This window comes from Pyxicephalus adspersus, chromosome 1 (genome assembly GCF_032062135.1).
Source record: "Pyxicephalus adspersus chromosome 1, UCB_Pads_2.0, whole genome shotgun sequence".
NCBI classification, from domain to species: domain Eukaryota; kingdom Metazoa; phylum Chordata; class Amphibia; order Anura; family Pyxicephalidae; genus Pyxicephalus; species Pyxicephalus adspersus.
In genome coordinates, this window is record NC_092858.1 from 141,976,887 (window position 1) to 142,003,901 (window position 27,015).

Here is a 27,015-nt window from a genome sequence, read left to right on the forward strand (position 1 = left end):
TATCTTTTTATTGATTTTCTTAGAAAACAACATTTATAATTTATAGTGTATGCATTATTTTCTGCCCCTATAAGGTTAACAAGGTTATAATTATATATCTAATGTACGAAAGCAATAATTACCCTAAAAGCCAAGCCAAGTATTTCCTTCCATGGGTCAATTTGACCAACTCTGGGGGACTGATTTTAAAAAACGGAGGCAAAAGATAAGCAAATACCTATAGCAACCAATAGGCTTTTTGATCAAGGAACCTGATCCTTTTGACATAAGGCACTCTTTAAGAAATCAGTCAAAATACAATGGTAAATATCGTCTATTCAGCAAGTTTATTTGCCGACTTGTGTTAAAAGGTCTTCATATAAAATGCAAAATAAAAGTAATGCTGGGGAAAAAAGTTTTATCCTTTTTCATCATGAAAAAAATCAAATGAGAGAGTAACACCCCAAATACACACTGAGCTTTACTGGATCAATAGAGGACCTGCTTGATCTTTACTTGGATTATTGAGCATGTAAACCTAAAAAAGGAAGCAATGATATAATATTCAGTAGTTCTACACTCCAAACATTCCTTTTTACTTACAAAATATAGCACAATCAACAAGCTAAGCAATAATACAAATATTAAGTACTTTTATACAAATGCTATACCCAACAGGGGCCCTTCTTGTCTGTTTATCTGTGAAAAGCCATCTTACCACCATACCCCTGTCATCCAGCTAACCAATATCCATAACTTCCCATTTAGGCTATGCCTTTTTATTCTTTTTCCAATGTTCTCTATTCAAAGTAAACTTGACCAGAGCAAAAACCTTTCTCAGCCCTCTTACAGTCTAACACTAAATTGACCCACCATTCACCAAATTGTTTGAATGGTTCAATATTGTTTTATAGTTTTCAAAGTCACTTCATTAGTAGAACTGATCAAGTGATTTAGAAAGCTGCAAAATATCTTCAACATTACAAGAACAAGTCCAGTTCAATGTAATTAACTACTACTAGCTATACAATGACCTGGATAATACAATACATACATGGATTATTTTTCGGCATACATTTTGGTGGTATTTTCTATTCTATTATTTTTATTCAATTTTACAAGTAAAAGCAGTATAGAGAAAAGCAATATATTCATGAAAAAGAGATTGTATTAAAGCGTTACAAATATTACAACACTGGTGCAGGACAAAGGGAATAGCACAAGTTAAGTCTTGTAAATACAAGAGATTCAAAGTCCCTTAGAGCTATGCCATGAGCAATGTCCAAGAAAGAGTAAAAGTCGTATTTCACTATTTCAACAGGGGATCCATACCAAATCCCAATTGTAGATAAACTAGGCAAGGAATAAAGATAAATGAAAAGTAGCCATGTAGAACTAAAAGCAGGAAAGAAAAAAAGGGGTATGAAAGAAAAGGAAGACCAAGGACTGAGGGACGGGAATTTGTGGAACATCTGTCAGGATATATATAATTTGGTAAACCCTTATCCAAAAATGTTTATCCATAAATGAAAAAAAAAAGGAACTCAAGGATTCACACCCACCGAAGCAGAGGTTAGAAACTCCAGGCCTGCATTTAGCTAATCTGAGGGCCACCAGGTACCAGTGCAGGGGACCTCCTAGTTGGCGACAATAAGGATCAAGTTAATAGAGTGATACTTTCAGCAATATTTATATTAACCTCTAATCTTTGAACACATTTCTTAACAATTATATTTTGATCGGTGTTTTAAAATGTAATGTTTTAGCCACATCATCATGCAGAACTGTGAATTATTGTAATATTGAGTAAAAACACAAATCATTTTGAGTTGACTAAAGGGTAATGAGGTAAATAGTAATATAGTGTTTTTTGTTTTTTTTTGTTTTTTACACTGTTAAAGTTGTATTAAACCGGACCTCAACTCAATGTTTTTATAGAAAAATCTTCTTTTTAGGTGCAATAGCTTCTTTTCCACCCCTTTACAGCAGGCTACGTCACCCAATCTCGCACCTGCGCGATGCAAGATCAGGTGACATAGCAAGAAGGAAAAAGACATATGAAATAAAACATTGTTACATTGTATTTATTCTATGACACTTGCACACTATCTTCCAGTGTTATTTTAAGCAGAATCAGCTGGATTTAGCAGCCATGACTGCTATGTAATAAAAAAAAATCCTTGCTAGCAATAGCATCAGGGAGTAGAGGACCAGAAACTTAGGTTACTCCCCAAAAAGTTTATTAAGTTAGGATAACCAATATTAAACCCTCTGCAATAATGATTTATACTGAAACTTAGGGGTGTAGGTATGTAGATTTCTACAGAATACTTCTACAGAAAAGAATAATGTGGAAAGCTAAATTACTGTGTAGAGTAAAAATTGTTAAAAACTTTCAACAAAACATACTTATAGTAACCCCTAGGAGGTATTAATGAAGTCATATTATATTCACATTCCTATTTCTAACATTGTACAGAACACTGAACTTCTATATATACAGTTATGTCCTACCTTACATTTGCAAATAAAATAGAAAATGTAACTGTATGCATTTAAACGTATTGTTTGTGTTTTTAGAGCAATTAGTCCTTTAATGCCTTCCCAAACTAGATTGGTACAAGTAAATGCCTAAGCAGTGATTGCTAACTACAATTTTGTATATTAAATAACAGTATGGCAAAAGATTTAAACTGCAAAGCCCCAATTTTTTCTAGTAAACATATTTCAAATTCCCGTCATATTTTATTGTTGTCTGTATCATGCGTGTGGATTTTTCTTTTTTCTTGCCCCTGGAACACAAGGAACTGAAAGGAAAAAGTGTAAGGAAAAATGTAGAAACGTTATTTGTTCTTAAACAAGACCATTGACTGTTTGGAATTCCCCAGAAAAACAGCTGTACAATTCCTAGTTTGTGAGTGTGCCTAGGAATTCTTGGTTCCACAGTCTCCTAGCTGTATAGGTGCAGTGTAAGATCTAAGGAATTGCTGCCTCTGACTTGTAAGCTCCCTGTAACAACATGAGATGAGCAAATGACTTCTGTACAAGTGGCACGCCACTGTACACTCCTCTATAGGAAAGTACAGCAATAGTCCCCACATGGTCATTCAGCAATCCTCCTGATTGATGAATGACTTCAGGAGACCACTGTAGAAAAACTAGATTATTGCCCGAGACTATCACGACCATTGAAAGATTTGGAGTGAGATTTGCTAATGTTCAGTTCTTCTTGCTAGAATCTCTGACACGGAAGCAAAGTCAGACCTATACTTAGATGGTCATCTCCATAAGTAGACACACAGTGCAGTATAAGGCATGGTAAACCAGGGAAGGATCAGCTGCAAGGAGACCACAGGCATACCAGGTAACTATTCCTCCATCTTGATTTTTTATTAGGCACAGCTTCCAGAGTTCAATTCCTCTTTAACAGACATAGAATATAATCAGATAATATTGTCTGCTTTTAATGTTGGCAATCAATTGTATCAATGGCTGTTATTCCTGGAAGAGACATTTTCTGCCAAACAGGAGCTTAGGAGTGCCAATTAGTAACAGAGATTGATGGGATAGCCAGATTTAATTGGCTTACCAATACCAGGCTTTCTCTGGCTATGGTGAATGAAAGGAACTGTGTTTTGTATAAAAATCAATTAGTCCTCATGGCCTGGAAGTGTCCAAGAGCTTTATGATGATAATAATGCCAGGTAGGCTGCACAAATGTCAAACAAATATTGAAAGATTCTGTAAATCTAATCTATAGTTCATTATATTTGGCATAATGCCTCATTTAATACAGTTTTCTGAAACAATCCATTAATTTTGTATCTGTTGATTCTTGCCAGCAAGATTTGCCAGTAAAAGCATTTCCTGTTTCAGGCTGACAACTCTAAGTCACGGCACAATGCATTAGCAGCAGGGTTGTCAGCCTGCCAGGTACACTCCTTCAGTTATTTGTCTGACTGCCGGGTGTGAGCATGTAATCTGCAGATCTAATAGGCAGCCTTACAGACAAATAAACCAATGTTCAACCCAGTTTTCTTTAAGCTGGGTGGGAAGAAACTGCAGGTGGGTGACAGCCCCTGTATTGTGACCCAGCTCCTCAGAAACCTTCCAAAAATAGCTGTGTGGGTACTGAAAAGTGCCAGGTGTTGCACCCGGCTAAAAGGGGCTGGGGGACCACTGTAAAGGAATGTGCATTGAGCCCGATAAGGGAAGTGTGCCTGTGCCATGTGCCTGGTATGGTAAGTGAAACTCAACAGTGTAACCATAAAACGATTTGCATGAAATAAATGCATACATACCGTGAGACATGATGGAAAATACATTTTGGGTGAACATACATTTTAACATGTTACTAAAGGTGTAATTTACGAAGAAAAATTATTACCAAGATTAATCTATGTTTACTTTTACAACAAATCTAACATCTTTATCGGCCTGGAGAATTGCTTCTTAATTAGTTCTGCTTGTATCACTTTCCAGCAAATGCCTGTTTAGTATTTATTAGGGCTTTTAATAGAATATGCCTTAAAAATGTTTAGATATGGATAAAGTCTACAGGAACCTTGGGCAACCAGCAACAGCATCACTGCCCCAACCAAGTCACGGGCCATTCTGAAAGCCACAGCCTTGGCAGTACCTGATACAAAGCTTTGCTGCAACCTTCTGGGCTATTGCACATTCCTATTGGTCAGTGATTCTGCCTAATAATGGATCAACAGGAACTGGCAGGTATGGGGCTAAGTGAAAATGTCTAACCATGCCCAGATATGTTGGAGCTTCTTCTGTCGGCACCAATCAGGACCTGGCCAGGTAGAGAAACAGCAGGTATGTGCAGGGAGAATGTGCCTACACTTTATACCTGCAGCTATTATTTGTGGGTTATTTTATTGACAGAGTTTTAAGGGGAAATACTAAAAACTTTTTAGATATATTAGGTCCACTAATGTCCATTTGCCAACTATAAAAAATTTATTACAGCAGTTTGAAGATAACCAACGCCTAGTCAGTCAAGGAGTGATCAATCCCTTAGTGATACACTGAGAGTTACTGAGGGAATTTCCAAGCCAGGTAAGTATGCCTGTACCTAGGTAAGTATCTCGCCTGGACTTCTTTACAAGAAGCATGGTGTTGCCCAGGACTTACCCTAGCTTAAGGTCTATTTGAAAATTCTGGTGCCTTCTATTTACTTTAGAAATTTGTTTCAAATGATCTACATTGCCACACCATATATAAATTAGTTCATATCATTAAGGTCCTTTATCCTAGGTACACCTCTTAGGACCTTTATCCTAGATTTCATCAAGATCAACAAACAAAAGTAATTACCAATATATATACCAATATACCGTCCAAAGCATATACAATCTGCCAATCTCCATCATTATTGATTCGGCATATGATGTGAATCCAATTTTTTGATCTTCTATTGCTTTTACCTTTGCGTTAATATACCACGGTCCAATTGTCCCCTAAAGAAGCCCACTAGGGCAAAACGCGTCGGGAGAGACTAACTATATAGTATATATTTTGACCTACTAAGTATGAGATCAAACTACATGTGAGAACATATACTAGAACACTATTGCTTCATAATTCTGCCTAAAATTGTCAGAATTACATATTTTTATGAATGTGTGTATTTTCCAAGTTTGAACTATTTGTATTATTTTATTAAGCCCAAAAAAAGATTTTAGCTTTTTATAATAAGGTTGCCGCAAAGAGCTGCTACATTCTTTATTTCTTTTTTTTTTTTGGACCAAAACCCAACCCCTATTTATAATTTTAAAATTTTTAGCAGCTGAATTTTAGTTTAGGATCATAGCAATTTGGTGCAATAAACGATATTCTAAAATGCAATATTTTGTTTGATTTTTCATTTGATTTACAGGTCAATTAACATTTTTTAATGAGCCGCAAGAAACAACCAGGTCTCAGGGGGCCAAAACAATCCCATATATGATGTGTTAAAGTAACATAACACTTAAAGAAAGGTGGGCCCCATGAATGATAGATACTGGATGTGTAGAAATTCACATTCCTCACCGACAGTGATAATGAACATGGCTTCAGCAATATTTTACATAGACACTGCTACTGGATCAACCACACAAATCACTAAATGCACACTTACTAACTGCACTTGCCAGATTTTCCCCCGCAGCATGACTGATCTCAGCATCCTAACTGATAATTAGGCAGTGCAAGCATTCAATTGTTCCTAATCTCTGCTGGCTGACTGAATGAAGAGATCCAGCATACTTAATGTACCAAAAATTATCCTCTACCTGTACACGACAAATGTAAAACTGAATAAAGACTTGAAACCAATGTTGCTGCCATACCTGGTGAAGTTTGATTAGTCTGAGGATGGGCAAAAAATGCAGTTATACAATTGCCTTTCAATGGCTTTACATATATCTAGGCTTTGGTTCTGGGAAGGAGGGATTGAACAGTCTCCGAGATAGGGACAGATTAACAAACAACATAGGCTTAGGCTACAGACACACGTGCAATGGTTCTCGTCCGATAATCGGTTCAGGGTCGATATCGGACGAGAAGCTTGCGTGTACAGCCCTTGTCATCAGTCATCCCAACAAACGGATGACGAACAATGAAAGTAAAGGGGAGAGCGTGCAGTGGTGTTCCACTCCGTTGTTCTTCCTCTCCCCTCTCCATTAATGCATTGTGCAGTCATTTGTGTTGGAAAGGATTGTTAAAGATCCATTCCAACAACAATTTTTGCATGTGTGTAGGTAGCCTTATAGATAAGATACATCAAATATATAAAGTTTGACATACACACTTATTATTATTATAAAATTATTATACAATATAACCATCATTGTGTAAAAATCTCTCACTGTTTGAAATTAGAACAAGCATATCATTAGATTGCAATTGATTAATGATCAGTATTTGGAAAATTTGAGTCTAATCTAATAATGGTTTATTGGTCACCATTATAGCCATCTTAGGTTGTGTGTTTTGGCAAAACAGAAGCATGTTTAAGGCTTTCATCATTCATGTCTTCGTAATCTGTCCTATTCCAGGATAGGCAATTTAGTAACAATAAATACACATGGCACCAGCTTACTGGGTACATAGCAGAATTAAAGTTCAGGCAGAGTCAATGATTTGGGACTGCCCAAAAATCATTCCTCTAGGCTTTTTATTTAAGATCATATAACATCTAAACATTTTTTAAAATTTGGAAAGGAGAATGAATATTAAAATGAGACTTATTTTTTTTTTTAATTTCAGTGTAGAGCAGGTTGTATTGTACTAATGGAAAATAGGAATGCAGAAATATAGGGATATTATCCAGAGTCTGGCAGGTATGCTGAAAGCTGGGGAAGTATTCTTACTACTCCTATTAACCATTATAATGTATAAATTATTATAAAAATAACATGGATATCCCTGATCAGGTTGTTTATATTACACTAATCCAGTCTGGGCAATAGATTTCTCCATGTATACGTGTATAACAGTATATAGATAAGTATCTCCTGGTGGGAGATGTACATCTCTGGGTAACAGTATAGGACAGGCTATCTTAAGAATCATATGTGTTTCGGTAATATATCTTCGGAGTTATTTTTAAACGTTCGGAATCAGGGACAAAGCTGCTATTATTTAAAGCCCATGACTCATAACTTGGTTTATTTATGCAAAGAGTGATGGCTAATATTCTTAAGATAGAGTGTACATCAACATTTGCTTATAAGTGATTTAATGATTTGTTCCACTAAACACTCAAAATGTAGCTTTAAATAGAATTTTAAACATACAAAAACTAGAAAGTTTGAATTGCGGATTTGCTAAACATTTTAGAACACTTTGCTTTTTTATTTGCATTTTAAAGCTTAATTGTTTTATTAATTAATTATTGTATTAAGCCCTCCTTAGGTTGAAAAACAACTGCTTTGGTTGCACACCTGGAACTTACCCCCACTATACCTGTTCGCCACCACATGTCCTAGAAGACGGAGGACTTAGTTGCGAGTGAGGTGGGTCATAGAGCCCCCATGAAGGTGTCACTGTGCATATACAGTGTATTATTGCAAATAATGGCATTGGAACTATCCTTATCTTTATCATCAAGTAGAACCCACTGCTGGAGAAAACCGAAAAGTAAAGGGATCTGGTACATCACATGACCAACTTTAAGACATCTAGAAAAGGTATGTAATACATGAAAAAATACTATTTGGGATTGGGGTCAGGGCAGTTGAGAACCCAGAATTTGGCTTTACTCACTTTATGGTCTAAATACAATACTATACAAAAGCAAAAAACAGCAAAATTTGAAAATGATCAATGATCCTTGTGGTTAGTTCCAACAACCCATCTCCAATTGCAGTTATTCTTTCTTTTTGAAGGGACAGCACATAAAATCATTGATATCAGATGATCCTTGGCACAATTGGGCAATGAATGGAATGTATGTGTACACCATAAATCAATCTGCACTGTGGGTAATTGATATCATAAGAAATCTTGACTTGCCATGTTGAGTGTAGCGATTGTTCTTTTAAAAATCTAGTCTCCAAGAACCACAACCAGGCCAAGATTTTTAGCCCCCATTCAGACATGTGGTACTGCAGCACTGTACTGCATGGTCAACCAAACTTCCAACAACTTTTTGTGAACTGTATAGGAGCAACTGGAAGCCACCTTGTGCAAGTGTTTGCACGTGGTTCCATTTGTGGTTGCGGTGGACACGGCTTACTTATGTGACTAGCCATGCAATTCCTTTTCCACTTTGAAGGATAAAACCCACTGCCAACACAAGACAACACATGCCCCCTCAAGGGCCTAAATATGGTTAAAATATAAAGAGTTTCTACATTCACATGGATTGAATGGAGCAATAAGCCACTGATTCTCCGCTCCCCAGCCCCAAGGAATGGAGCTGATGTTATCAGTGTAGAACAAGAACCGGAGAACATTACTACATTCCTCATATCCACAAAAATGAAAACAAGTATTCTGTAGTTCATAAAAGAAGAGAGATAATAGAATGATAAAGTAAATACTGATTGATAGCACCAGACAACAATATTTATTAAACCAAAAGGTGACAAAGAAAACCAGTTCATTGTAATGGTTAACATACGCTACAGACCACTTAACAGGATATAAAATACAATGGTATTTTGTCTTTACATGTGTTCTTTTTTTCACGCCTGGTTTGATGAAAGGAATAGATTCTTATTTTAACCAATTGACCATGAAAGAAGTGGAACTGAAAGTTTGTAATAAGCATGAAATAATGCAGGCAGTTCACACCCAGGGAAAAACACCGACATTACTTAAGCTTAGCAATGAATATTTCTAAAAAGTAGCATAAACAAAAAAGCAAATTCAACAGTTCAAAAACTAGTTAAAATTTATGTTCTGCCAAAAATTGTATTATTCTTTTTCTGCTCTATACAAAACTAAGATCTCTGCCAGCCTAAAAATGCACCAGAAAATATCTCTAAAGTGCAAGCAAGTCCCCAGAACTGGACTTCCGTTATCTATTTCTCTGATAACTCAAAATGTTGAATTTCGCCTTCACTTTCTCTTAGTGACAAATAAAGGGAGTGAATCTTCCCAGTGAGGTCAGAAGCAGATTGCTCGACAGAAGGTTTATTCCCACACAACTCCCATTTCCCCAAAACAAAATTTGACTTTACATAAACATTCAGGCTAATCAATAGGACGGCCCTTAATAATAATAATGCTTTAAGTACAAAAAACAAAGCAAAAACACCAAGCTCGTCAAAAATGCTAAAGTTAAGTTTGCTATGGACACCTACCAAATTTCATGACTTCCATCCTAACCAAATGGTGTACAAGCTCACAGCATGCAAAAAAATCAGAGTAAGTCATTTAAGTACAGGAAAGAAGCCTAGAAGTGGAGCTTTAAATATACAATTGAAAGTATTGTGTTGTATTGGTTCAACAAGTGCAAATAATATCAGAAGATCCTGCCAGGAATAAAATTAGATTGTTACTTATGGTGTCAGCTGACAACACAGCGCCTCTGCTGTGCCATTATCATCCCTTTCTAGTTTACCTCTCTGATCTACAGAAAATTTCCCCCTATGGTATGTATTCCCTACACACTTCCTGCCCTAGGCTGTAAAACTTGCTTTCTATAAATACAAGTACAGTGAGCAATGTCACGGTAGGACAGGTAATGTGTTTAGATGGAATTAAAGGAAAAATGGGAAAAGAATGCAGCCAGTAGGTGATAAACTGCAATATATGACCCTTTTGTTTCCAGAGCTAAATAGGAAATAGGACAATAAATTACTTTTAAATCAAAAAAGTATGTGCCATTCATATATTAATGGAAAGGGTACCTCTTGTATGACACTGCCTAATATAACCTCATAAAACCCAAGCACCATGCTCACATGGTTTCTGACTCATAGGTGCCTGTAGCCTACGTCAAGCAATATCAAAAGCTGATCATGCTGAAAAGAAGGCATGTTATGATGGCTGTATTCCTTATAGAGCATTGTAGGAACCCCAAATATTATGTGATCCAATATTCAAATACTGACCACTTCCTGTGCTTGTTGGCTTTAACACACCTCCGATCCATAACTGTATAGTGGTTTTCATGCACTTATTTTAGTAAGTAAAGGTTTAGAGTTCCGCGCCTCTTTGTTTCAACATACAATAAACACTTTACCAAAAGTCATGTATATCAGTTCCTTTCCTGTATAAGATTTCAGTCCAGGTGATCAAGCTTTGCATTTATCATTTTGATATTCTTTTACTTTAGCTATGCAAATTGTATCTCAATGTATAATAAAACTAAACAAGGATAAAAAAAAAACCATTTCACTCACAGTAAAAACCTTGAAACAAAGCATATATTCAAGAAAATGCCTAAAGGAAGTGGAAAATTATTGTCAGCAAATTCTCATAAAAAAATGGAGAAGCTTGATTTTAAAACTCCTTCTAACATGATAACCATAATGAACTCAGATCAGATGGATAAAGGGAAGTAAACACATTAAGCAATGGGTAAAATGCAAATTCTACTATTTATGGAAAATGTTTGCCAGAATTATTTATTGCCACATTATCAGTTCTCGAAATATACCCAACCAGCTATAGTCAACATTGCTATACTTTACATAGTGTCACCGGATCATAAAATAGTTTATTAACTTTAGGTGATCCCCTGATCAGACCATGACACTTTTTAACAGTGTTCCCATCCCATTTTTCAAGATCACCAACTTTTTGGACAAAAAAAGATTCTTTATTGAGCAATCAAGATCCTGAATGTTCTTTCTGAACACTTTGCCTTTAAACAGCAACCAGACTATTTAGAAGAGACTCAATAGTGTGCACACAAGGCGGGTATACGCAGTGGGTTAATACAGGGGGCATTTCAATTTAGGAAACACCCTGTTGAAAAATTCACTCTTAGGAATCAGAATATTCCACCTTGAGTACACAGTTCACTGCATCCCTGAGTAAAAATCTAGACTGGAAGCTTTCTAAAACTCAACTTTTCTAAAACTAAATATATGTACTGCATCCTTAGACTTATATATATATATTATTCCATATTTATGGTAATAAAGCTCATACTCTCATGGCCAACCAGTTGAGGAGACCAGATAAACAGTTTAAACGCTTCTGGCTGAAGATTGATGGTCCAACACTAGTGATCCCACTAAAATCCTTCACATCTTCCATACCAAACTCCATCACTTGTATCCGTGATCATTTTCCTGCACTCAGTGACCTCTTTTTTTACTTCACTTTCATTACCTTCCATCTCTACAGCCCCTTGGATACATTAGAAGCCCCTATATTTGCCTTGGAGATACAAACAGCGAATAAAACCCTAAAAACTAGTAAGTGGCCCAGCCCAGTAGGCTTAACCACCTTATACCAAAAAAGGTATGCAGATATCTTAATCCCTCATATAGTGAAAGTGTTCAGTGATGTTCTACAGGGTGATAACTGGGGTCACCATACTTAATGCAGATATTTGTAGGATTCCAAAGCCTGATACTCATACTACTTCTGCAACTTTCTTTCAATAACCTGGATGCTAAATTGCTGGCTTCAGTGTTGGCAACTCCCCTCAGTTAAGGCATCTAGCTAGTTCCAGTAGGTGTTATGGCGAACAGACAGGCAGGAGATAATAAATGTTGAATCCTGCACCTAATGTATACAGCTAGGAAGAGATAGCTTAGATATCAAAAAAGCATTTTCACCCTTGGGTATCTTCTTTGTATGCTTGTCCTAAAGCATTTATTCAATACATAAGCTTTCATTCACTGTACATTGCTAAAAAAAAGAGGTACCCGGCAAGGCTGCCCTCTTTTACCACTATTATCCCTTTTCCCTCTTTCACCATCTTCTTCCTATATGTACGCTATAGGTAAGAGGACCTTGGAGCATCCATGGACCCTGATTGCCTAATTTTTTCCTATACTAGTAGATGATTTCAAGGGTGCTCTACAGAAGAGACTTTATTTCACATTTGGTGAGTAATTTTGAAGACATTTCAGCTTTCAAAGCTGCTTCATCAGTTCTTACACACTATGCTACACCTGATGGTCTACATAAAAATGGTCACCAAGGTCAATGCTGTTGGGACAGATTAGTTTAGTTTGGGGGTTGTAGTTGGGGACCCTTGGGTTTGCATACCAGACAAGCATCTAGCAATTTTGGTACAGTTCACAAGTTGACCTAATTCTGCAGTCTCAATCAGGATTATCCTTCACTCCCAGATTCTAAAGAGGTTACTGATTTTATGTTAACAGGAACTATATGAATACCATTCAATTCTAAGATGATATCTTTATTCTTGCGAGATATCCATTTGAATACTGAAAATTTTAATTCTAAGACCAAAGAACGTATCATTTCTCATACATATTAAGATGAAACTGATGGATACAACTTGCTTTGCCTCCAACCACATTTTAGAATTAAAAAGTTATGTTCCAGTTTTTAAAATATCAACGGCTCTTTTTTTGTGGACTAGAGTCTGTAAAAGGTATTTCTAGACCTCCAAACCATTATGACATCTTAGGTACATGGTGAAGATTAGAAACCTTACAAATCTCTACTGAGAAATGGGCTTGTTCATGGTAACATGTTAATTAGCAATTACAATTATAATTTCCAAGCCAGTAATTTAATTTGTCAAATGACTCATGCACATGATCTATGTTGATGACTTGATAGACATTACACTTGAGTTGTGAAATTAAATCTACTTAATGGCTGAAGACTGTAAGCCTTGAGGCGCAGTCTCCTAGTTCTCAGAAGACACTTGCAAAATGTGTATGTATTGTAGCTGGACTCAACCCACAAGATGACCCAACATAATGCTAGATCGTTCCACAGAATTAATTATTTTGTAATAATTGTATGACTATATCCCAAGGTGGCAAAGACAACTGAAAAATTTCAAAGGCTGAACAATTAGTCATTTGATTATGATAAGTCAGTGCCCTAGATATCTCTACTAATTAAGCAAAAATAAGGTTTTGTTGGTCTCTGCCATGGTGCAGTCCTTTGGAGGAATCCAAGACGTATTTCCATCTGAAAATGCTAGTTGTCTGGTTTGAGTTTTTAAATCAAAAAATTCTAAAACAAGCAGAGTGTTGAATACTATATATGTTTATTTTTCATGTATCTCCACACTGTGCACTTACATAAAACAAACAAACATACACACTAATATATTATTAGCAAAATATTTGCTTGTCTGAAAGCACCTCTATGTGTACAATTGGCATAAGAGTCATGGTCTGAACTGCTTCTTCTTGCAACACCTCCCCACCAAAACTTAACACACTTTGCAACAAACAGGAGCTATCTGAATAATATAATGGCAGGTTACCCCTGGTCAACCAATAATCCCTGAAACCAGGAGCACATTTTCAGAACGTCTGAATTTGCAGGAAGATAAGAGCTTAAAAAAAAAAGCCACACTGAGCTTTAGTAGCTGGGAATATGATGGGAGTCACTTAATTGCAATTAGGTAAAGATCTAATTCCAGGTATATGTTGTGCTAGACTACCTTCTATGTTCTTCCTGTGAGAGAGTATGGTTAGTCTGTTTCTTGGTTCTGTTAACTTTCAAAGCTTCAGCTTTGTGACCCTTTGAGACCTTGTTTTATATAATGCAACCTTTTTTTCCAGTAACGTTATTTATAGACAACAAGTGACCCAGAACCGATTTAAAAAAAAAAAAAAAAGCATACTGAAACTGTGAAATATATTCTGCAATCTTGCTTTTAATTTAGATTGCACCTGGACATTATCTACCAGATAGCAGCTGTGTGACCTTCCAAAGATACAGACACCCACGCACACATATATAATATATATAGTATATATATTTGTGAATCATGTAAATGTGTCACCTAGGTTTCATAACTACACATGGGCCTCCAGGGTTGAAGACAGATATGAAGAATACAAGCTTCTTCTTTCAGAACCTTAAGATCTTGAAATCTTGATTTTAAAAATGTGCAATCAGGCAAGGCCTAATTTCAGAAAGGGACAGGTGATGTCTCTTCAGCAATAAAATATGTGCAGCTCGGCGTTGATGTAGGTATACCCAAGAGCTACGCCACCCTGGCCTTGCTGAACAAAATGGCCAAATTTTGAAGCCAGAAATAGAGAAAGAAAGAAGATGGTGGCACCTGGAACAGAACAGGGGCAAGTGAGGTATACATTGCCTGTCTCTTCTGTATTACAAACCTGCCTGGTCAGTTTAAGTTATGTTCTAGATCCTGAGGCCTGGAAGCTTTGTAAAGCTTTTAGTAGCATAAAGCCTCCATTTCTAAGTCCACATCTTACCTGGTAGCCACATCTCATGGTTGGTCTCAGTTGTGCATTGGCCTTTATACTGTACTTGGGCTCCAAGGTTTCCAACCTCTGGCTCACATGTACAAAGGCATTTCCCCCCCCCCCACTGACAAAACATGAAAAATCTACTTACAGGGCATGTTGTTTATTGACAACCTGAAATATGACAAATGCTCCAAGTAGCCCTACATGCTATAGGGGCTAGTCAAAGACTACAAACATGCTACATGTGCTAGTTGGGGTTCGTGGACTGGCTATTGGAGTTCACTTGGGGCTGCGGACACACTAAAGAAGCTTATTGGGAACTGTAGACACGTTGGAGGAGCTCATCGGGCACTGGGGACATGCTTCTGGAGATGGCCAGATACTGTGAACACTCTACAGGAGCTAATCATGGGCTATAAACAAAATACATATTCTTATCAGAGCTTTTGACTATGTTATAGGAGCTCATCACAGACTGCAGACACACTACAGGAGCTAGTTATGGAATACAAAGAAGATACAGGTTCTAATCAGAGGTAAGAAACATTCTAAAGGAGTAAAGGAGCTCATCAAGGACCGTGGACACCCTACAGAAGCTTTTTAGGTTGCCTTTTTTTTTTTTTTTTTTACAATTTGTCCATAAAAAAACACATGGTTGACAACACAAGTATAAGTTGACTGATGCACTGGTCTTTATCTCGCAGTCCCTGCTGAAGTAGCCAGCTGCTGTGTGAAAAGGCCGACTGCTGATCAAAAAGAAAGGTGCGATTAACAACAGTAATGCTGCATGCGCTAGACCGTGTTACCCTTGTTGGCACTTTACTGTACATTTCATTGGGAAATGCATACCGGAATACCAGTGCTTGGCTCAAAGGATGAGCTATGTTTTTTTGATTTATGCTATGGACCTAAAGTACAAACCTTTCTGCATCTGTGCTGGTTGCTGCCTTGCTGAATAAAAGTGTAGGGAAACCTGTTTGGACTGTTCCTGGGTATCCATGCCCCCAGCATAGTTTAGCTGCCCTTACCAGTTAAGCCTGTCACCCCTATGCTATATATTATTGTTTTTGTTTTACATGCTGCAGTCAGAGTCTCTGCTCGTGTTTTTAATCTCCAGTCTGTTGTTGACCCCAAGAGACTGTAAATACAAATTCACGAAGCATATGTGCTCAACACTAATTATACAACATTAGATAAAACAGGCTGTTTTACTGACAGTCAAAAGGACGGATGTTTGGAACACAACTCCATTTTCTAAATACATCCAATTACTTAAACCATTATATCAATTCCCCTATGCAATGTAAAATAATTCACAAATCTGGTACAGGCTGAAATAACAAACCTCAACATAAACAGCCATCACGTTGTAAAAAACAAGTCAAAATAGGTTGCTATCACGATTCCAATCTCGCTTGGTACACATTACAAACAGAAAACAGAACATGCTTTCTATAGGTTTAGATTTCAAGCTACAAGGAACAATTTTAATGAACGCTTGGCTCTCCCACTAAATATTTGCAGAGCTGTTATCCTAAATTATAAATACATTTTTGTTAACCCCGGTCACCCTAGACAAAGTATATGTGTTCACAATTACAACAGTGGTTGTATTTAGAATTGAGGAAATGTTTCACATCAAGTTTACACTGAATCCTGTTATTAGTCTTCATGTATTTAGGAGACATAGTATAACCAAAACTGTTCAATCGAGAAAATGTAAACACTGATATACGGATATTTTCATAGATAAAATTCTGTGTCTCTCTTTTACACTTAGAAATGATGCCATCCTAATATAGAGGCTCAAACTATTTTTCCAGAAATTACATCATTTGTCCTGTTACATAAAATCAGGATTGCTACTTGAGGAATAACGCTACATGCTTCACATGAGTCCAATAGGATTGTTCTGTCCACTAATCATAAATATAAACAGAAGGAGGTGATGGCACCGTGTTACCCAAACACCTAAAAATGTATCTCTAGATAAATAGTTGTCAAGAATAAGTGAGAGGAAATGAAACATTTTACAAGCTGTGATAAAAACAAGGACACAGTGTAAGGGGAAATCTTATTAAACTGGAAATGTTTTATTATCCTTAACTTAAGGGGAATTCCTATTGACTTGGAAGATTTCCTCTAAACTCTTGCAGTGTGTCTCTTGAACAGAAAATAAAAAAAAAGTTTGGCCATACATACACTTTTGGAATTACTTTCTAGTAACTTTTTCTGATTGACTTTCCTATTAGTAATTAGTCAGATACTTTCTCTAACCTAAAATGTCATAAGCCAACTGTACTGACTAAACTAATGCCTAATTTATGGTGGCAACTTTTTTATTGCTAGTTAGTCACAGGGCAAAAACATTGAGTATTGAGGAGGCTACAAATGAGCGACCGGTGGCATTTTTCACTTTTGACCTTATTGAATAAGAAAATATAAACACAGCCACCATACACTGGTATCATTAATATTACTACACAGTATTTATATAGCGCCATCATATTACGCAGCGCTGTACAAAGTTCATAGTCGTGTCACTAACTGTCCCTCAAAGGAGCTCACAATCTAATGTCCCTACCATAGTCATTAATGTAGTTGAAGGTCAATTTTTTTTTTTTTTTTAGGGAGAAGCCAATTAACCTTACTGCATGTTTTTGGGATGTGGGAGGAAACCAGAGTAACCGGAGGAAACCCATGCAGAGACGGGGAGAACCTGCAAACTTTATGCAGATAGTGTCCCGGCTGGGAATCTGGGACCTAGCGCTGCAAAGGCCGGAGTGCTAACCACTAAGCCAGCGTGCTGCCCATCATGAATATTTACCACCAGTAGGACCAAAGAAAAAGGGCAGTCATCCTATCCTTACAAATTTCAGGATCAGGAATTAATGGAAGTAAATGATGGGTAGGTACAATATGAGGAAGAAAATTAGTTTTGTCAGGTACTGTCATTCAATAAACAGATCCTATGTATAGCAGTAGTTAAAGCCTGGAAAATGCTGCCAGAGATTGTTAAAGACTAAAGCTGCGTACACACTTCCAATTTTTATCGTTGGAAATAAACGACGAATGAACGACGAACGATCGATTGGGCAAAAATCATTCGTAAAAAAAGTAACCAACGACGCTGACGAACGAGGAAATGAACGACCCGACCGGCGAATCAGATTGGACGACGATCGTTGACCATCTATCGTGTGTACGGTCGTTCATTGATCGTCCATGGTCTAAGCATGCGCGGTGAACGAACATTCGCTCACTTCCTGTGGTGCACGTAACTTCCTGTATCGTTCAAACGATCGCATCTATCGTGTGTACAATATCTTTGAACGATCGTGTCGTTATCTGTATGTACAGGATCGGTGCTATACGATCGTTCGCAGATATCGTGCAGGATCGTTCGTCGTTCGTTTACCAACGATAATAATTGGAAGTGTGTACGTAGCTTAAGGATATGTTTCATGAGATGGAGATATCTCTGGCATTACATTTCCTTTAAAAAATCCATATTCCCACAACTGGCTGCTAAGGCCTGGGGAATGCACTATAAGTACCAAAAGAGCACAGGTTAGGCACCATGGCTTTAAGATGTTTATCACCTAGCTGTTTAAGGTTAAACTGGGGAATAAACTGGTTAATCTGGGGGGGGGTTGGGGTGCCAAATAATTTTGGGGAAGAAACCGGAGCACCTAGAGGAAACCCTCACAAACACAAGGAAAACCTGCAAACTCCATGTTCCTGGCTGTGATTTGAACCTGGGACCCAGCGCTGCTAACTTCTGAGCCAACGTGCTGCCCATGTTGTGGTCAGTGGGTCCTGGTTTAGGGATCACATTTTGTGCACATACTACCTGTTATTACATGTGTCCCAAACACTTTATATTCCCTATGGACTGTGTGTATGGATCCCCTACATACTTCATAAAGACTCTGTACGTGGAATTCATACATTATTTACAGTATGTGTTTACATGTATGCTATATGTTGATTGAACTGAATAATATTGCTTCATATTGGCCATGTTTACATTAATTTTTTACATCCTATACAGTGCATTTGCTAAACATATACAACCATGTCACTGTCTGTGTATGTCTGTCATTTACAACCCCTTTTTAATGTACAGTGCTGCGTAATATCTTGGTGCTAAATAAACCCTGGTTATTATTAATAATAATAATAATTCAGGAAATGCAATTGCATGGAACTCATACATAATACTGTATGTGTGGTGAATATATTTTTAAATATTTCTTTTCAGAAATATCAATTTTGATACAATGATTAATTAATTACAAAAAATACTGGTCAATGTCTGACCAACATTCTTGCCACAAAATCCATCATATGTACAATTTGTATTGAAATTTGGAAGAGAATAAAAGTATTGGTGATCTTGGGTATATTCTGCTCTCTTTTTACCAAACAGGCAGATGCAACAGTACAGGCCTTGTTCCCACTATGTGTGGTGCAGTGTGGTTCACTAGGATTTACATAGTATAGGATACACAAAGACATCATCATTGATTTTTCAAGGCACAGCTGCCCACATATCTGTCCATATTTTGTAATGGATGGGGTGAGCATTACAACAGACAGTCATGCAGATGCATTGTGGTATAACACGACAACGCACATTTTTATAGTGGGAACGAGACCTAAGCCCAAGATATGTGAGCTAAATATAAAGACATGGTTCCAGCAATCACTACACCTGTATGGGAAAATTGTTTTAATTTTGCTTTAAAGAGTAATGAAAGGAAAGGGCGCTGTAAATATTTATAAAGCCTCTGCTTTAAAATATATTGCAGTAATGTCAATATTTTGACAAAACTACTCAAAATCATTTTATCTTATTGACTAAATAGAAGGCACATACTTTCTACTTGTAAAAAAATGGCTTTATGAGTATCGAAGGAGGTTTGCATAAAAAAAGTAATTCCGCTAAAGAGCAGAGCCGGTACTAGTTTTCCACTTCCGCAGTCAATACCGGAATGGTGATAAGCTTTTATGATGTACAGTACAGCAAGCAGCTGTGCACAATATTAGCTCTGAGACCCATCTGGCTGTATGGTGATCTGAGTGCAGACTGACTGTTCTTTTCCTTCCAGTCATTATCATAAATACATTAAACCTTTAAACGACCACTCATCCAGGCCTGCAGAGTTAGAAGGAATTACTGAAGCCATTAATTCAATTTAAAATGGGATGTTTTCAAACTGAACCTAAATAAAGGCTTTGCTGTCATACAGTATTTTCCTATAGTATGAAAACAAAACGCACAGATTGTGAGAAAAAAAGCCATTTTTTAATACAAAGTTACAACTGGGCTGTGGGATCTGGTAGCCCATTTCTCACGTTTATTTAGGTGAATGGGCAATAAAAGTGCTGATGGCCCACTACGGTGATATAAAAGCAATGAAAGCAGAAAGATGTCAGTGAGTGATTAAAATGAAAGGTGATGAAAAATTTAATGTTGAACTTCAAATGCAGTCAGCCATTCTATCAAAGTTGTCAATCTGCATTCAAATCACTTCTGATTCTGCCCATATGCATGATAAAATAAAAACCCACTTTGGTTATCTTTGGCGACAACAAATTGCATTCTAGCTACGTTCAAAAGATTCTAAAATGATACAATGAATGAGTGACTGATAACAGCAGGATTGGAAAATGATCATTGGATTGGATCCCCCAAGACTCTCCTATTATCCCCCAAGATGATGCGGTTATTAGTGGTGCCTATGCAGTCCATAAAGGTGCATGTTAGGGTGGTACCAGCAGGTATGTTCATGTCATCATTGCACCTAGGTGTGGGTAGCTGTACTCCACCAGGGGAATGATCTAACCAAGTGATTTAAAGTAGGAATTGCTTCTTGTTCAATTTTCGTGCTCTTTAAATCCCCATCGCAACCACAGGCAGTCTTACCCATTGCCATGCGGCACTTCTACACATGATAAAATACCAATGTCAGTCTGGAAATTGTACTGCTCACTGCCTATAATCACAAAAGAGACCCCATGGCAATAAATATACCATTTACTGCTTGGATCAATGACCTCTACAGGGATAACAGTACAGCTTACCTCCAGGCAGATATAAAGAGACACATATTAATGAAGCTCTGTATTCATTAATATACCCTTCAATATATTCTGTATATACAAGCACCTGAATATGACTTGGTATTGGACTCCACTGTACAGACAAACTAAAAGGGAACAGCACAACAAATCAAATGTTTGTGCTGCAATGCTAATAAAAGGGAAAGGATAGAGAGATGAAATTTTCAATCTGCTGCTTTTAAAGATGATTGACAGAGAATTGACATCATTAATGTGCTGCATTTAATATCCATTCACAGGCAGGGGGAGGGACAAGACCTGGAAGTGTTACTGAACTGCAGAAGAAACAAATCTGGTCTTCAGCACAGACAGAAATGGCTTTCTATGTAAAGCTCAGGACATGATGGGACAAAGAAACCTTTTGCAGGTAATACACTGCCAGGCTACTATTAGGCAATGGTTTTATCTGGGGTAGCTTCAGTTGGTCAGGTCTGGGTTCAGCGATATGTGCCCAAAAATAAGGTCAGTGTCTACCTGAATAACCAGGTTTTTCCTTCAATGGATGGCACTGCCGTATTGCAAGAATACAATGCCAGGACTCACCAGGTTTAAACTTTAAATCCAGACCCTAACCCATTGAGAATCTTTGGGTTAAAGAAGACTTTACGCAACAGTCTGACTCTTCCATCATCCATACCATGGTGCATGCCATAATCAAATATTAAGGCAGGCCAACAAAATATCAGACTGTGTTAGTTTTTGGGACCAGGCAGTGTACATTTAATCTGTATATTCAGCTGTCTTGAATTTTAAAACCAATAAACTTACAAATCTAACTTCGATCCAAATCTATATTTTCAAAAATGTGAGTAATTTTTTTAAATGAGATTTTTACAAAACTAAAAGAATGACCCAAATCCTTATGTAAAACTAAGCAAACAGAAACAACTGTGCATTATACCACTGCATTAAAATAAGCAAACAGTCCTAAATTTGCAGTAATGTTTTAAAGTCAGCAATTCCCCAAATCCTGATTAAAGAATCACATGCGCTAGTGATACAATTTCTGTATCAGAAACACAGACAATATCGATCACCCAAATCGATAACATTATTTATGATGAAGTCAGAAGTCATTTCCATCATCGTGCAATGCTGGCGATGTAAAGAATCCCCACTGTGCTGTTTACACATCTCTTCCAAGAATGGTGACTGGCAAACATCATATCTGTTCTAGGGGAGCATTATCCTCCCCCAGAGCCCAGCAGCGGGGCACAGCACACCAAAATCTGCCTGGAACTGGCAGCTGCTCCATGCTGGAGCCTCCATCAATAATGCAAGGCCAGCTGATCCTGGGCAAACTTGCAGCCCCAAGGCTCAGGGACTTCTTCTCCATGCAGCATGAGAAAGAACAAGGCAGATCCTTCTCTAAGCACTGCCATGGCAAGAGCAGAAACAGGAGGAGCTGCTACTGTGTGCAGATTACAGCCATGGAAGCACACACATCCTACATACAGCCCTGCAAGACTCCTCCATACATCAGGCAGATCTAGAGATGTGCACTTGTCCTCCAATCCCTCCCTCTGACAATCTGCTGGTCTGTATAAGAAGGGCACAGGCTGGGTGTCACAGCACTCAGCCCAGCATGCTGGAAATAGCACTTACTGTGTGATGGGGAGCATTGCTGGAGCTGGAGGAGCAGGGGGATTTAAATCCCGTGCTTTGTAGTCAGCATGGTCCACTATTCCATGTCACACTATGGAGAAATAACAAGATCACACAAATCCCTTTCTTGTTTTCCACACCCCCACAGCTGGGGGCGGGGCCACATCACTGCACAACTCATAAAGGGCCACAGCCTGCATGGGAGCCTCACATGGGGACACTGCTGCTGCTTGTTAGTCTGATCATCATATGGGGATCATATAGGGATTTACTGCTACACCCAGACAGATCTCATACAGGAAAACTGATGGGGCATGCTCTCTTTATAATGATATTGCATTGCTAGAAATGATACAAAATATGTCTGATACAAATGATACAAATATATTATTTCTTTCTACTACTCAATATATGATCAATCAGAATGGATTCAAATGTTTGCAGGATTGGTATTAAGTGAAAAACCATGGATGTAAAAATATAATAATAATATACATTGTATATATATATATATATATATATATATATATATATATATTATTATTATTTTAAAACTGTATTTATAAACATATTACGCAGAGCTGTACATTAAATAGGGGTTGCAAATGACAGACAGATACAATGATACAGGAGGAGGAGAGGACCCTGCTCAGAAGAGTTTACAATCTAAAGCTGTGTACACACGTGCAATATTTATCGTTGGAAACGAACGACTAGTTTGTCTGATAATCGTTAACAAAAAAAGTGCACAACGACACCGATGAACGAGGATTGTCGCTGGAAATGAACGACCGTCCAGGCGGATCTGATTGGGTGATGATTGTTTACAATCTATTGTGTGTACAGTCGTTCAGTGATTGTTCTGTGATACACTTTCTCCTTTACATGTCACTCCCTGCGTCGTTCAAACGATCGTATCTAGCATATGTACACTATTGATGGATTATATTTGAACGATTGTATTGTTACAGCATGTACAGAATTGTGCACAATACGATCATTAAAAATAACTGTGCATAATCGTTGATCTGTCGTTAGTCATTCGTTTTCTAACGACAATTATTGCACATGTGTACGTAGCTTAAGAGGAGGGGAAGAAGCACACAGTAAGGGGGTATATATAAAATTTATACATAGTAATAAATATATATATCACATGCAATAATAGTATTCAGTATCCAAATTCCTTTTTATGTTACTTTAAATGACAACAACAGACAAGCATAAAAAAAAAATATAATATATAGAATTGATCTCCTGCAGTGTCCGCTTCTCTATCCTCATTAATGCATCTTCTAAGCCAATCGCTGAGCATCTTACATTCTGTAAATGGCCAGTGATTGGCTAAGGGATGACTAATTTATGTTTCTTTCTATATATGTACAGTTAAGGGGATAATAGGACACCAGTGAAGGTTTTTTTTTATTTTATTACTATTATGCTTTTTTAATGCTTGCCTGGAGTTCATAAATAAAATGTGTTTTTTTCTACAAATGTACAACAGTGAGGGGGGACAGCAGGGAAGACCATATTATTTTAATACTGTTCCCTGTTACAAGAAATGTTTTTGTTTGGCAGAAGATGTCCTTTAAAACTGAATTCTAAGCAATTGCTTGAGAAATATTTATAGGAGCTGCTTTACCCACCAATGGATTTGTATTTCTGTTTGTCCAGTTTAGATATTTACACTGATGTCACACTGCAAAACCAGAATGATGACCTAACCAATGAGGAGGACCCACCTGAATGTTTAACTTTCCTGGCACAGTGCATTTTTTGTAAGGCAGTGGTCAGATTATGGGGGCATAGGACTAAGGCCAACAGAGATTTTCTTCTGGACGTACTATGAGCCAGTCAAACCCTTGCTGCAGTTGGCATCAGCTCCATGGTATAAGAAAATTGATTAGGGGTGTTCCCCTCTCTTCACTAATAACTTTAAATGTTGAGCCACCTCATTAAGCAATCATTTATAATGATTGTTCTTATATCCATGTTAGAAGAACAATGTTTATTTGATGGAGCAAAGGCAGGGGATAAGCTTCTATGTGCTCAGTAAACATAAAAGGATACCTCCCCTTACAGTTTAACGGACAGCAAATTAAATGCTTTTATTTGACATTTACAGCGCTCTCTATAAACAGGACATGACCTAACCATGATATTGAATGCTGCCATTACTAATATGCTGTGATATAGGAGGCAAGTAGTCATTTTTTTAATGACAAAGGCAAGTAGTATAATGATGTGAGCAATATGGAGCCGGATTAGGGACTTTTATGATATGTAATGACAGATCATAATTCTGTCCCTAACACAGAAAGTTAGAGGAAATCCAACATTTTGAGTTGTCATAGCAGCAAAATCATTACAGGAAAAATCCTAAATAATGTAATGGTAAAACTTTATTCCAGCATATTATTTTACTTTAGTAAAAAAAATTGTACACATTGGTTTTGTATGGATGCGGCAAAGGTCTAAATGAATGATTGGAAACCATTAAAAAAATATTTTTTTATACATGATTTTTTCCAGCAAGTGGTATGTTTCTTGGTGATTCATAGACTATACCAGAGATGCTATGGGGCAGAATGCGGGAATATATCAGAAAACTAGTTATTACATAAATGTATATCTAACTGGTAATCATGAAGACTTTTGAAAAGTTCCAACCAACTGACAGCCTTAGACTATATTATGTATGCAGATGATCACAGTATTTCCACACAGCTGTAGCACAAGTTGATACTTTAGGGGGTAAAAAATGAGGAACTGATACAAAATAGTGAAAATAACACAATAGAACTAGTTTATGAAGTCAGAATGAATGTCCAAAAACATTGTTCTTGTTACTGTCTTTGCTAAGTGTCTTTTATTTAATCTCACAGTATATTAGATACCAAACTCTAATGTTTTTCTGAATTTCTCTATTCATTCCTATGATGATTTTAAAAGTCGGTGTCCACTTTGCATTCCTTTGGCTTCAGAAAGTGCAGAACTTAACACCAAAAACAAAAACATCAGAAGGCAGAGGTTGTTATCAGCAGGAACATCCATGTCTCATTTGCCACAAAAAAAATTTTCACTGCTGCTGATGGCTTCTGTGTTTTTGCTTTCACTGTACTGCAAATGCACAGAATGATTAAATAAAATGTGAATAATATCAAATAGCCTGAAAGGTCAGCAAAGCACACAGAGTTTCAGGGCCACAACCCATTAGCAAAGAGTCCTTTCTAATATATATATATATATATATATATACAGTAGGTACTAGAAATACCTAATGGAAAATATAAAAACTTTGTATGGTTGGGCAGACAGAGAGCAGTAAACTGAATGTGACATGTGCAAGCACTGTAGTTAGTGACTTTTGTTTTAAAAACAAACAAAAAACATTTTTGAAATTACTTTTTTTCATATTTAACCCAATATTACCTTAATTAATGTTTTTTTTTAATTTTTTTTATTTAGAGCCTGTAAAAATGACCTTTATAGCTGTGTCCGTTTTACTCCCAATACATTTATCTATAGTATATTTAATAAAGAAGTAAAACAACATCCATAGCTCTCTGGGACTGACATTCTAATATTACTATGATGAGTCAGTTATAATAAGCCATCAGTTCCCAACTTGTATGAGTCTGGTTCTATGTGCTCTTCCTCTCCTCAATCACATGCATCATGATACTCGGGTAATTCACGCTGTTCATGACATGTCTGCATGACATCACCTGGACACTCCATAACAATCTGTCTACTCTGATAGAACTTGAGCAAATGTTTCTGTCACATCCTGTTAGTTTCAGTGTTGTGCCTGATTCACATGATATTTATTTATTTCATTTTGAAAATGTTTAGGTTGTATCACAGCAGGATACAAAGAAAAAATATTGAAATGTTACCTGAATGGGCAATGACAAGTCAAGATCAACAATTTACATATACCTATCCAAAAAATGTAATTAATGCTCCTTAAAAATCCATGCAAAATAAAAAATACACAACAACCAACAAAAAGTTTCCAGAATGGAACTTTCATGATATTTATTCTGATTTGGTTTGTTCTTGGTCTGTTTGTTACCTGGTCTTCTTTCTGGTTTTATTATACATGTGTCTGCTGCCTGTCCTGGCTTTACTTGAGCCACTTGTATGGAACCCATAGTTAGTCAGTGTGCAGGTTATCCATGTGTCTAGTTAACACATTATTTGCATGTATATAGTGTACAATATAGTTATAAGATATTATTCCACATCTTTTGTTCACCTTTAGGTGAACCTCCACCTGTGTCCTTTGGATGTCCATCCAGCTGTTTAGAATGCCTTCTTTAGAGTTCTCATACTGATTTCACCTAAATTATAATATCCTGTATAAGTGGTGGAGGGACTTGTTATATGATGTTAAATACATGATGGCTGTTACAGTGTTGTTTTTATAATTGATATGTCATATAACAATGTTATCATCCAG

At 37.0% G+C, this 27,015-nt stretch overlaps 1 protein-coding gene across 2 annotated transcripts in view; it reads right to left on the bottom strand.

The window, feature by feature from the left end:
* The window catches only part of SH2B2 (SH2B adaptor protein 2), a 55,735-nt gene extending 33,060 nt beyond the window's left edge, over positions 1-22,675 (bottom strand). The window contains exon 1 of one of the 2 annotated variants that reach the window (XM_072429610.1): positions 22,551-22,675. The gene's annotated coding sequence lies outside the window, so the exon portion shown is untranslated. Of the gene's footprint in view, positions 1-1,541; positions 3,844-22,550 lie in introns of those variants that run through there. The other variant, XM_072429619.1, reaches the window with a different exon arrangement.
* Between the last annotated feature and the right edge of the window lie 4,340 nt (positions 22,676-27,015).